Consider the following 13,093-nt stretch of genomic DNA (forward strand, 5'->3'; position numbering starts at 1 on the left):
CTCCATACACGGTTCAAAACCGGCCAAGATTCCAACCATTAATGGGCAGGCTGCATGTACCAAGTTGATCAATCGATCAACTTGGGTACAACCAGCCTGCTGTATTTACTTGTGATTATCGCAATGGGCTGCCCAGAGGGATTCCCACATTAACACTGTCTGGGAATCGAGCAACTTTCTTTCCTGCAACCCGTGGGTACAGGAAATAAATTTGCTCTGTGTATGGCCGGCTATCTCTAATAATAGTGCCCCCTTTTACTTTCTTCCTCCCCTGTAGAGTCCTACCTTTGGCAGGGCAGAGGCAGGATTCAGCCTGTGTGTCCTCTCCAGGGTCTCCCACCCCACCAACGATGTCTTCCTATCAGCAGGGCAGGAGGAGCTGCAAATCTGGATCATATTAACAAGCAGGTGATTACCCGCTTGTTAATATGGAAAGACTTCCACTCTCTGCGCAGATATCCAGCCCCCCACCCCCTGCTCTGCTGATAGGGTGACATTGTTGGAGGGACAGGAGAGCCAGGAGAGGAGACACAGGCATGGCTGTGTGGCGGGAGGTGAGTGGCTACCACGGTCTGCGTTAGCCCCATCCAAACTGCGGTCGCCACTTACCTCCCGCTGTGTGCAGCGGGAGGTAAATACCTGGTGAGCCCTATGGCCAGTCCGGGCCTGCCTATAATTGATAGGGCAGTAGAATTCAGGTAACCTCCAGGTTCCAAACTGAAGAACACTATTCAATCTATTACTCCTGATGCTCATTAGAATCAGAGGCGCTAAAAAGGTAATACAACCAGCCCTGTTGAACTGGGTCCTTGCGCCATTAGCTAAACAGGGGGGCCTAGGGAATGACCTGAACAAAATAACAGAGTGGGAAACTAAATGGAAAATGAGGTTTAATGGGGAGAAGTGTAAGGTTTTGCACTTTGGGACTAAAAACATAAAAGCACAATACACTTTAGGGGGGGGGGATCAAAAATGGAGAAAGATCTGGGAGTCTTAGTAGAGGATAGATTTGGCAATAGTATGCAATGTCAAGCTGCAGCTGCCAAAGCCGGCAGAATATTAGCATGCATAAAGAAGAGGATGTTTTCCAGAGATAAAACTATAATCCTATCACTTTTTGAAACTCTGGTCCGACCGCATCTGGAGTATTCTGTCCAGTTCTGGTCTCTAGTCCTCAGGAAGGATGTGTTGGAGCTGGAGAGAGTCCAGAGAAGGGCAACTAAACTAATTAGGGGATTGGAGGACCTTAATTATGAAGAGCGTTTACAATTGCTTGATTTATTCTCCCTGGAGAAGAGACACCTGAGAGGGGACATGATAGCAATTTATAAATACCTCAATGGTGATCTCAGCATAGTTGATACAATGCGATTAGAGGAGAAGCGTTTTAACCTCAGGCAACGCAGGGGGTTCTTTTACTGTTAGGGCTACACGATTGTGGAATTCTCTACCACAAGTGGTAGTTACTGCAGAACTGGATGTCTGTATGGCGAGTATAAAAGCATGTATGTACTGGATATCATATGTAGGTCATGCGTTTGTGATTAGCAGCATAAGAAATGTGTATAATATTGAGTTATCAAAGGGGTAATTTTCTATACTGACAAAGAAGTGTTGGCATGAATAGAGTTAACAACATCTCCGTGGCCACACCCAAATGGGAGGAGCCTTCTTGGGGTCATTGGGAATCACTTCTGTTATATAAACTGAGGGTCCAGGTATGGTCCCTAGGCTCTGAGGAAGAGGCGATGCCTCGAAACGCGTTAGACAATATCCAAAATCAAAGACAGTGGACTCTATAATCATGGACTTCATTGTTCAGATCTGATTTGCTGGTTTACATCACCTGTTAGTGAGTAGACATTTTTTATTTTGTTAATAACAAAAGCCTTACTGAGGATAATGCGCTAGGCTGGTGCGCCCTTTCTTTGTGTTTGTGTTTGCAGTGTCATGTCGACCACCCCGGTCATAGAGGGCAGCAAGGTTTAGCCATTGGGGATGCCAAGTATGAGTCCAGTGACAGGAGCAGTCTGAGAGCCCCGTCTCTGAGCGCAGGAGTAAGGTGCTAAGCATCGCAAATTTATTTTGGAACTGCAGGAAGTATGGCTGCTTTCAAAAGACTCTTGGACATACATATCAAGGATCAGAACATTAAGGGGTATGAGAAATGATTAGGGCCACACACACCTAGGTTGAACTGGATGGACTATAGTCTTTATTCAATCTCAACAACTATGTAACTATCGTAACGCTTATTGCGATTTATTTTTACCAAAAATATGTAGCAAAAAACAAATTGGCCTAAAATGTTAAAAAGTTTGATTTTTACTTTTTTTTTTTTTTGGGAATGTCATATAGCAGAATGTGAAAAATATTGTTTTTTTTTTTTTTTTCAAAATTGTCGCTATTTTTTTGTTTATAGCGCAAAAAATAAAAATCGCACAGGTGATCAAATACCACCAAAAGAAAGCTCTATTTGTGGGGGAAAAAGGACGTCAATTTTATTTGGGTACAGTGTCACACGACCGCGCAATTGTCCATTAAATTCATGCAGTGCCAAATCGCAAAATATGGCCTGATCCTAAAACAGGAAAATCTTCTGGTCCAGAAGTGGTTAAAGTAACGCAGGGCCGTATCACAAAAAAATGGCCTGGTCATTAAGGGGAGTAAACCTTCCGGAGCTGAACTAGTTAAACCAGTGGTTCTTAACCTGGGTTCGATCGAACCCCAGGGGTTCGGTGAGTCAGTCTCGCGGGTTCGACGGAGGTCAAGACACACACCCGACTCATATGATTCATGATGACATGCCCCGCTCATTGGCTGCAGGTGATCACGCAACATCGCTTGGCCTATCTGTGCTGCAGGGAATTTGGCACGCCCAGTAGTCGAATTGTAACTGTCGTGATGGTGCGTAGTGTGATTTCTTTCTTAATATTAATCCCTTCATACTAACTATGTCGAGCAAAAAAAGAAAGTGGTCGGACGAATATGTACAATATGGATTCACATGTATAACGGAACGTGATGGGAGTCAGTGTCCTAACTGCATGATTTGCAATGCCAAGTTGAACAATTGTAGTCTACCACCGGCAAAACTAAGAGAACACTTCCTTAAGCTGCATGGAGATGGAAAATACAAGAACACAACGCTCGCTGAATTCAAGGTGAGGAGAGCCAGATTCGATGAAAAGGCTAGTCTGCCTGTTCTCGGCTTTGTACCCTTCAACAAACCGATCCTCATAGCATCGTACGAAGCAAGAGCAGAAGTCACACTGATTTGCAGTAAATATTCATTATTATGTTTTTGTGTGAAAATCATGTTTTAATGGTTTTGTTCTTTAATGGTTTTGTTCATTTTGTGCACCTACAGTATGTATAAATATATACCTATGTTTTGAATTTGAAAAAAACATTTTATTTTTCCAATTAAGAAGGGTTCGGTGAATGCGCATATGAAACTGGTGGGGTTCAGTACCTCCATCAAGGTTAAGAACCACTGAGTTAAACTGTGCCCTATTTTTTGCAGAAATACAAACAGCCATTTTTTTCTGGTTTTTAGGTGACTAGCTATACTGGGATTTTTTTTTTTTTACCCTTTCACTGCCAGAGCTGTTTTTTCTCAAATTTTAGGCCCAAATTTATGGTAAATATAAAAGATGAGGTTGCATCGAGTAAATAGATACCCAACATGTCCAGCCTTAAATGTGTGTGCGCCCGTGAAATGGTGACAAACTTTAGTACCATATATTTTCTATAGGTGACACTTTAAGAGCCCCCTATAATGTTGCGGAGGAGGTCTGGTGCTAGAAATATTGCTCTCACTCCGACATGTGCTGCGATATGTAAGGTGTTTCACAATCAAAGTTTTCATGCGTAGGCACCCCCGGCTCGTGTGTTTACATTTGTACGTGCGTATATGTGGGGGTGGAGGGGCCTCAACAATGTTAACTTTAATTTTTTTAAACTTTAAAAAAAGAAAATGTTTTACTTAACTATTTTTTCATCACATATGTGATAATTTTTTGGTGGCACGATCTTGATATTAAGACATCCAAGGTTTAAAAGACCCTGCATGTCTCCCATTTGCTGCACTAAATGGAAACGTAATGCAATGCGGATCGCACTGCATTACATTCTTTCCTGCCCATACTGGGTAGGAAAACTGACAGCACATTATGCCTTTACCTTGCAGGGAGAAAGTTTTTCATTTTTAGTTTCAGAGTTTACTACTGCTTTAACCTGTTCAGCTGTACAGATTTTATTTGGCTTTCCATATTTCCTGCAGAATCCTCTTTGTGACCAATATCCGTACAGTCTACGTATTCTTTTTATGTAACTTGCTATTACATGCCAGACAATTGTAACCTATTTTTTTAAAATTGCTAAATAAAATGTATTTGACCATAAATATAACCTTGCCATGGTGGTCATCTTGTTAATGAAGCAAAGAATTAAAAAGGAAATTATATTCTTAAAGACGAAGTGAACTATGGGGATTTTTTTTCTTACCTGCAAAGTAAAGGCATAATATGCTAGTATGCATCGCATACTAGCACATTATGTGACACTTACCTACAAACTGAGCCCTAGTTGTCCCCACTGGAGGCCACATCCATCTTCGCTTGTCTTCCTTCCAGGTCCGTGGACTCTGGCTGTGTGACTGGCCAGAGTCCTGTGACGTCACTCCCGCGCATGAGCCCGGGAGCCGCCGGTCACGACACAGGGCTCTTAAGAAACGGCACGGGTGACTGTTCCTTCAGAGCACATGCACCGATGATGTCATTTGCGCAGTATACAGTAAATATCTTCTAAACGGTGCAAGTTTAGGAGATATAGGCTTACCTATAGGTACAAACAATAGAGGGAAGTTTACATCCTCTTTTCCTCTTCTTTGTATGAAAAAGGTCAAAACACTATTTCTAATTATACATTGTAATCATAGGCGTGCGCAGCCTATTGCATTAGGGAGTGCACCCTAAAGCTCAAATGCACATGTTCCCTAGTTCCTTTCCACAAAAAGAAGGGTGAAGTGGGGGATAAGGCCCCAAAGTTGTCCGTATCTCAAAAAGAGGGAAGGGGACAGAGGGGACATAATATGGTGTTTACTAACCGGCAGTCAAACACTATAACTGTGAAAAGTAAACACGGGGCCGAAGGGAGTACTGGGAAACCCCTAGGGTAACGGCATGATAGCTATGTACCTGACTGGGGACCTCCAGGCTCTCTATTTGCCCATTATCCACAGATAACGAAATCATAGGATAACACCCATAAAACAATAGACAAAGGTAATATGGCAAGGCGCTGTGGGTGGGAATGTAGTCCCATTGAAAACTTCCCGCTAAGAAGTGTGCTTGAGTACCATTTCTTGGGTCACTGGTGACAGAGGATTGCCGTGGGCCAAGTGATCAAATAAGTAGGGCCGTGTTGGTGAGAATACACTGGATAGTAAGAGAGGCAACAGATCAAGCATATAGAGGCACTGGATCTTATGATTATGGCAAGGAAAGAATAGGCTTGTGCACCAAGCAATTTAAGATCACCAGTTCTATCCCTGCCTACCTGTCCAGGAAAAATCTGTGTGTGTGCTGTGACCTAATGGATGAAGATCACAACCGCTGTACACAACATGCTTGAAATCCCACTGTGAGGAACTCATGGTTTGAAGACAAAGGAGTGATTAGTTGCGGGGTGACATCAATCTTTTGCTGCTTCCAGTAGTGTCAGATCAAAGTTCGTCTCTTGGGTATCAGGAAATGGACTGCTCGCTGTGGAGCACTGGGTATAGACCAGTAGGTGGCCTATACGGCCATTCACTTCCAGGTTCCAGTTCGGATCCACTTCAGGTTCACGGTAAGGTACTTAGAGCGAGTGATGGTGAAGGGCCCTGACAGGATCAGGGTGGCGGGCATGCATGGGCACTGACACCGATGCGTTTCACCCACTAGCTTCATGGGTTTCTTCAGGGTGAATTGACTCCCCTCTCACAGTCCTTTTATAAGGCTCTGGGGTGATCTCAAAGAGGCATTTCCAGTGACATTACTTCCGGCCGTATGGTGGTCATCTTAATCCTTCCAAGGGTCTAAGTTAGTGCTTGTATGTAAAAAGTTGAGCTAGCACCGTCTTGTAGGCATTTAATGTTTTGCAGTTGTAATATTTGTCCATAGTAATGTGACAGTTCATTAAACAGATCATGAAATAATAACACATCAAATAATGTACTAATTTTAACATAGAAGGAATTGCTCCAATAGTTACTTGGCACTAAAAAAGGTGTATAAATACTGATGGTATTAAAACTTATAAAATAAGAGCTTGAGCGCTTAAGAGCCCATTCACACAGGGGCGACACGACTTGCTGGGGCGACCTAAGCGCGACATGCACGGACTTCATATCATTGAAGTCAATGCAAGTCGCCTCCAGGTCGCCCCAAAGTAGTACAGGACCCTTTTTCTAAGTCGGAGCGACTTGTGTTGCTCCTATTAGAATGGGTCCTGTGCTAATCAATAGCAGGCGACCCACTGCGACTTGTCAGACGACCAAGTCGCCTGACAAGTCGCGCTAGTGTGAATGGGGACTTAGGGTAGGCTGAGAGGAAATGTAAGGGGACTGCCTATTGGTATGCAATATCGGCCTGTCTGGGAAGGTGGGTCGCGGGATCTGTTATTAGTGGGGGCTTAGTAAATAAATGACATAAAGGGCCTGTGACGGTACTCACCGTCACTGGGAGTGAAAGACAGATACTTAATGGACACTGAGAATATGGTTTGGATTACTTCAAATGGGACAGTGATATTTGTCAGCCATGTATCTCGAGAAATATGTGAGGACTATTCTTGGCCTGTTTGATTCTGAACATGTTCATTGAAAGAGCTAATCACATTGGCCTCTGTTCCATGTTCTTCAGTGTCAGAGACGGACAGTTTGTCACTGGCGGTCTCTTCCTATTGTCTGTGTATTGAGGTGTGATGTGTATTCTGTTAAGTCTGTCTGTCCCATTGTTAATTGGTAATGAACTCACCTGTTGTTTCTGTCCAGATGGCTAGATAATTTGTTCAGGTTATTTCTTTTTCTGTATACAGTTTAATCTGCATATGATAATGTAATCAGGCACCCCCTGACCTGATGGGGTAATCTGATTAGGAGGGGGATGCCCATGCTGTATATAAATTCTGTGTGAATGTTCAATAAAGGAGAAGGTTCCAGAACAAGCTAAGTTGTCGGCTAGCTTTGTATGGGGGGAGGCTGGAAAATCTGATATCTATGTTCAAGACTGAAGGAAGCCGAATACTGATGGAAGCCCACAAACACAGTATGGGTCGCGGTTCCGTTAAATGCCCATTAAGCATAAAGTTTACTGATGTGTAGGTCCATCTGGGCAGCTTTATTGGGTAAGGAAGACCTTTGGGGGCAAGTGTCATCAAACGAAAGATCTACTCTTTCTTTTTGGAAGAGAATCGTGTTAAAATCCCCTCTCCTATTGGGTAATTTTAAGGCATAGAATCCTTTTACTTTGAGTCCCTTTGGTTGTCCCTGATAGTATTTAGTAAAATTTTCAGCAATTGGGGTCTCATCATTTATGCTGGACAAATGTTCTCCAATCCAGACCTTCAGCGGACGCTTGGTTTTGCCAACATACATTTTCTGACAGGGACATTCCAGTATGTAAAGTACACCTGTAGTATTGCAGTTAATAAATTGTTTAATTTGGTAATTACTCTTTCGATTGGCATTTGTGAATGTATCAGATTTGTCTACAAAGCTACAGATGTGACATCTGCCACATGGATACATTCCCTTAAGTGGTGTTAGGTCATTGAGCCAGTTAAGTGGGCTGTGTTTGGTATATTCATATTGCACTAGTTCGTCAGATAGATTTCTAGCCCTTTTCGCTACCATGGGTGGTTTTGGGCCAACAATTTCACACTGTTTGGGGGGGGGTCAAAACCTGCCAGTGTTTTGAAAGTATGCCTCGGACCTCCTCAAACTGAGATCTATAAGGGGTAATTATTCTTACTGGTGCCGGAGTAGCTTGTTTCAGATCTTTGTGAGTTTTGGGTGTTAACAGTTTTTTTGCAATGCATGTTTTTTGGAATAATTTATGAACCTGTGCAGGTACCCTCTTTCTCTGAACCTTACATATAGTTGCTTTGCCTCATTCTGATAGTCTGACTCCAGGGTGCAATTGCGTCAAAGTCTCAAGATTTTCCAGTCAGAATTCCTTTAATTAATGATGTAGGACGGTTGCTTGTTGCTTCCAACAGGGTATTTGCAGCTGTTCCTTTGCGGTATGCTCTGGTCATAAGGTGTTCCCCCTCTACCCTTATTTGTAGGTCCAGGAAGGATATTTTGTGTAAATCATGGTTGAAAGTAAGGTGGATATTCCTATTGTTTTTATTTAGTTCCAGTAAGAATTGCTCAAGGGTCTCAACTGATCACTGCCAAAATAGTAATACATGATTATTGTACCTTAACCACAACATGGTGTGGTCTTAGTACATTTCTGAAGAGTAAACAATCTCCTCCCCCCAGAAACCTAGATGGGGGCATGCATAGGCGGATGCCCAGGGTGCTGTCATAGAGGTGCCCCAAATTTGTCTGTAATAGGTTCCCATAGTTTGGAAACAATTATTATTTAGCGCAAATTGTAGCATCTCCAGTACAAATTCATTTTGGCTACCCATGTGGGGGAGATTTTGGTCAAGGAAATGTGCAGTGGCCCCATTCATGAGGTATAGATGTATACAGGGACTCCACTTCTTTCCCCACAAGGCCCCACCCGGAAATATCACCCCATCAGTCTTAGCCATCATATCCCTGGTGTCCTGGACATAGGGTGGCAATCCTAGGACCATTTATTTTATAAGGGCATCAAGGTATATTCCGATTTGTTTGTGGGGACCCTTTACTGCCGAGACAATCTGCCTTCTCGGTAGTTTTTCCAAGGATTTGTGAACTTTTGGAATTATATAGCTAGTTGGAACTTTAAATTCTTACTTTCAAGTAATCAAATTCCTTTTTGGTGATTAGGCTGGCTTTGTGTGCAAAGGACAGCTTGAAGTTTAGATCATCGATCAGAGGAGGGAAAGGATTCATGGTCAATTTCTCATATGTGCAAAACCAAAATTAAAGCTGCGCTATGGTGAACATAAATCAAGAATGCTGCTGTGTGAAAAATCAAAAGGATTTTGAAAAGTGATAGTGCAAATGAACAGCGCAGATTTGATGTGATAAATATCTAAAAATTACTAAATGTTCTATTCCACCGTGCCAATGAAAAAATATATAAAAAAGGTTGAGAAATTGTATAAAATTACTATGTGAATATAGAAATATATATACATATACAGATGCACTTTATAAATATAATCACTCAAAAAAGCACCCCGTGAAGTGAATAAAAGTTCATAAATATATGTTAAAGTCCTTCAATCTTGAAACAAGTAATTCCAATACTACTCCAGCAGGTGGCTAGTGAGGAATAACGAAAAATAAAAGTGCTCAAGTGCAAAAGTTCTTGTGCAAATTCATGCTGCAATGGTGCGGTGGTAAGTGACTGATCCTCTCCCCCAAGGTTGTGAACTTACCGGACAGAGTGGACCCTAAGACCTTATAGTATCAGGGTCACATAGGCAGAGTCAGGCTATAGATCCGGGTTAAACTCTTTGGTCTTGGCTGGGAACCCCCAGGTTCTCCTATAGACTGGCACCGAATCAAAGTAGGGATCGTATGCATAAAAGGAAAGAGATCTCCAATAGTGTAATATTGTATAAAATTCACTATTTATTAAAAGACAGATGAAACACTCACATTTGGTGCATTAAAAACAGGCGTTGTATCGTCATATGTCCCTGATATAGCTGTCAGAAATCGCGGTGTGCAGCGGGCTCCTCTGGCTCCGGCGTGCGTTCCACCGCTACCGGAAATGACGCAACGGAAGGCGTGGAACCGGAAATTGCGTCAACGTGTTTTGCCCACCCACTGGGCGTTATCACAGACGTATGACCACCCAGTGGGCATATCTATCACACTTACACAGCTTAGAGCCCCTGGTGACCGTATGACCACCCAGTGGGCATATCTATCACACTTACACAGCTTAGAGCCCCTGGTGACCGTATGGCAAGCCATTGAGCATATCTATCACACTTACACAACTTAGAGCCTCTTGTGACCGTATGACCAGTCAGTGGGCATATCTATCACACTTACACAGCTTAGAGCCCCTGGTGACCGTATGGCCAGCCAGTGGGCATATCTATCACACTTACACAACTTAGAGCCACTAATGAACGCATGACCAGCCAGTGGGCATATCTATCACACTTACACAGTTTAGAGCCCCTGGTGACCATATGACCAGCCAGTGGGCATATCTATCACAGTTACACAGCTTAGAGCCCCTGGTGACCCTATGACCAGCCAGTGAGCATATCTATCACACTTACACAATTTAGAGACCATGCTGACCATATGACTAGACAGTGGGCATATCTATCACACTTACACAACTTAGCACTCTTTCTGCCTCTCATCATCTGACCGGCCATAGTAAAGACATAACACACAGATATTCCCCCTTGCTGCCTACTGGCTTGTAACTTGCCAGTCAGAGTGATCACTGCAGAGTAGAAGAATACATGCTGACTACTCAAGACTGAGAAGACATCTTTTTCCCAAAATGCTTTTCCTAGGCAGACCTGAAGCACAATCACTTGACTGAATCCCAAAAGTTAAACAATAAATGGCATAGCGGTTTTTTTTTACCACTTGCCGATCATATAACTTGGATAAACTGGCGGCAAAGTGGCAATGCTGCCCCAGATCACGTACCTAGTACGTGATCCAACATATCTGGGTCTGGGACGCACAGGCGCGCTGCTGGAAGCCTGCTCCTGCTGTGATTATACACAACGAGAGCTGATTGGCAGGTACCTCCGATTCAATTTCCACTGGCACACGCTGATCCTTCAGTACAAAGAGAGAACGGCGGTCTGCCTATGTAAACAAGGCAGATCGCCATTCTGTCAGTACAGAAGGCATGGATCCTGTGTACTTGCAAAGCAGGGACATGGACCCATGCCTTTCCCTCATACAAGTACCTCCCCCCACAGTAAGAAAACACCAGCTAGGCACACAGTGAACCCTTTGATCGCCCCTGATGTTAACCAACCAGTGTCATTAGTACAGTGACATTGCATATTTTTTAGCACTGATGACTGTATTAGTTTCACTGGTCCCCAAAAAGCGTCAGTTCGTGTCCGATTTGTCTGCCACAATATCACACTCCCGCTATAAGTTCGCTAATAAAAAAAAAAAAAAAGAACATATCCTATAGTTTGTACATGCTATAACTTTTGCGCAAACCAATCCATATACGTTTATTGGGATTTTTCTTTTTCCAAGCATATGTAGCAGAATACATATTGGCCTAAATTGATGAAGAAATTTGTTTTTTTCCAATTTTTTGTATTAGATGTGTTTAATAGCAGACAGTAAAGAATATAATTTTTTTTTTTTTCAAAATTGTTGGTCTTTTTTTGTTCATAGCGCAAAAAATTAAAACCGCAGAGGTGATCAAGTACCACCAAAAGGGAGCTCTATTTGTGAGAGAAAAAGGACATCAATTTTATTTAAGTACAGCGTCGCAAAACCACACAGTTGTCAGTTAAAATAACTGACAACTATTGCAAAAAATGGCCTGGTTATGAAGGGGGGTAATTCTTCAGGAGGGCAAGTGGTTAAAAAGTATACTTTTCCTGTATATTGTTGAATGTTGGGAATTATTTGTGATTTTGAAGGTTGCTGAAGCTTTTCACATGGCATCACTCCTATACATGGCATCACTCCTACCTTTTTACTGTATAATACTAATACTAAGAGATGGGCCTAAAGACAGCAGTTACTATAACTAAACTAATATTTAATGTATAAAAAGACAAGGAACTTTAGTTACTTGAAACACAAAAAGAATGTCACAATTATAGAGTCGGGTTTAGCCTATCATTTTCAGAATGGCCCATATTACCATATCATTTTTGAAAATGGTTAGTGTTGCTGGATGTTATGACAGGTCACAATTGAACCCTGTAAATGTGTGTAGTTAGTGAAGGTATGCCATGATTTTATTCCTTTGCTACAAATCTATGCAATACCAATAGCTTCCATAAGAGGGCTCCAGAAAACTGCAGTCACCAGAACTTTACGTTTGAGTCCCCATTCACACCTCAGCGTTTTGTAGCATGAAGCTCCAAAATGCTAGAGGAGAAAAAAAAAAATTAATCATTTTCTGTGGAGTTGGTTCACATCTTCACGTCGCCTGAAGCCAAACGCCTGAAGCTCAAAAAAGTTCTGGAGCTTTTTCTGTAGTTTAACCACTTAAACCCCAGGCCTATTTTTGACACTTTTTGTTTACAAGTTAAAATCAGTAATTTTGCTAGAAAATTACTTAGAACCCCCAAACATTATATATATTTTTTTAGCAAAGTCTCTGGAGAATAAAATGGCGGTCATTGCAATATTGGCGGTATTTGCGCAGCGGTCTTTCAAACGCCATTTTTTTGTAAAAATTACATAAAAATCACATTTCACTGCATTTAAAAAAAACTAAACAGTAAAGTTAGCCCATTTTTTTGTATATTGTGAAAGATTATGTCACGCTGAGTAAATAGATACCCAACATGTTACGGTTTAAAATTGCGCACACCCGTGGAATGGCGACAAACTACAGTCAATAGAAATCTCCATAGGCGACGTTTTAAAATTTTGTAACGGTTACCAGTTTAGAGTTAGAGTGTAGCTCTTATTTTTTTAAATTATTGCTCATGCTCTGGAGATCACGGCGATACCTCACATGTGTGGTTTGAACAGTGATTTCATTCGCAGCTCAACTTCCATATACGTTTTCTTTTGTGCGCGAGCTATCGGCGACGGGGGCGGGTAAAATGTATTTATTTTTTCCTATTTATTTTATTTTTTTTAATTTTAACACAGGTTTTTTAAAAAAATCTGATCACTTTTATTGCTGTCACAAGCAATGTAAACATCCCTTGTGACAGCAATATGCAGTGACAGGTACTCCTTATGGAGGGA

Source organism: Pelophylax lessonae (assembly GCF_965119305.1).
Source record: "Pelophylax lessonae genome assembly, chromosome: 5".
Taxonomy (NCBI): domain Eukaryota; kingdom Metazoa; phylum Chordata; class Amphibia; order Anura; family Ranidae; genus Pelophylax; species Pelophylax lessonae.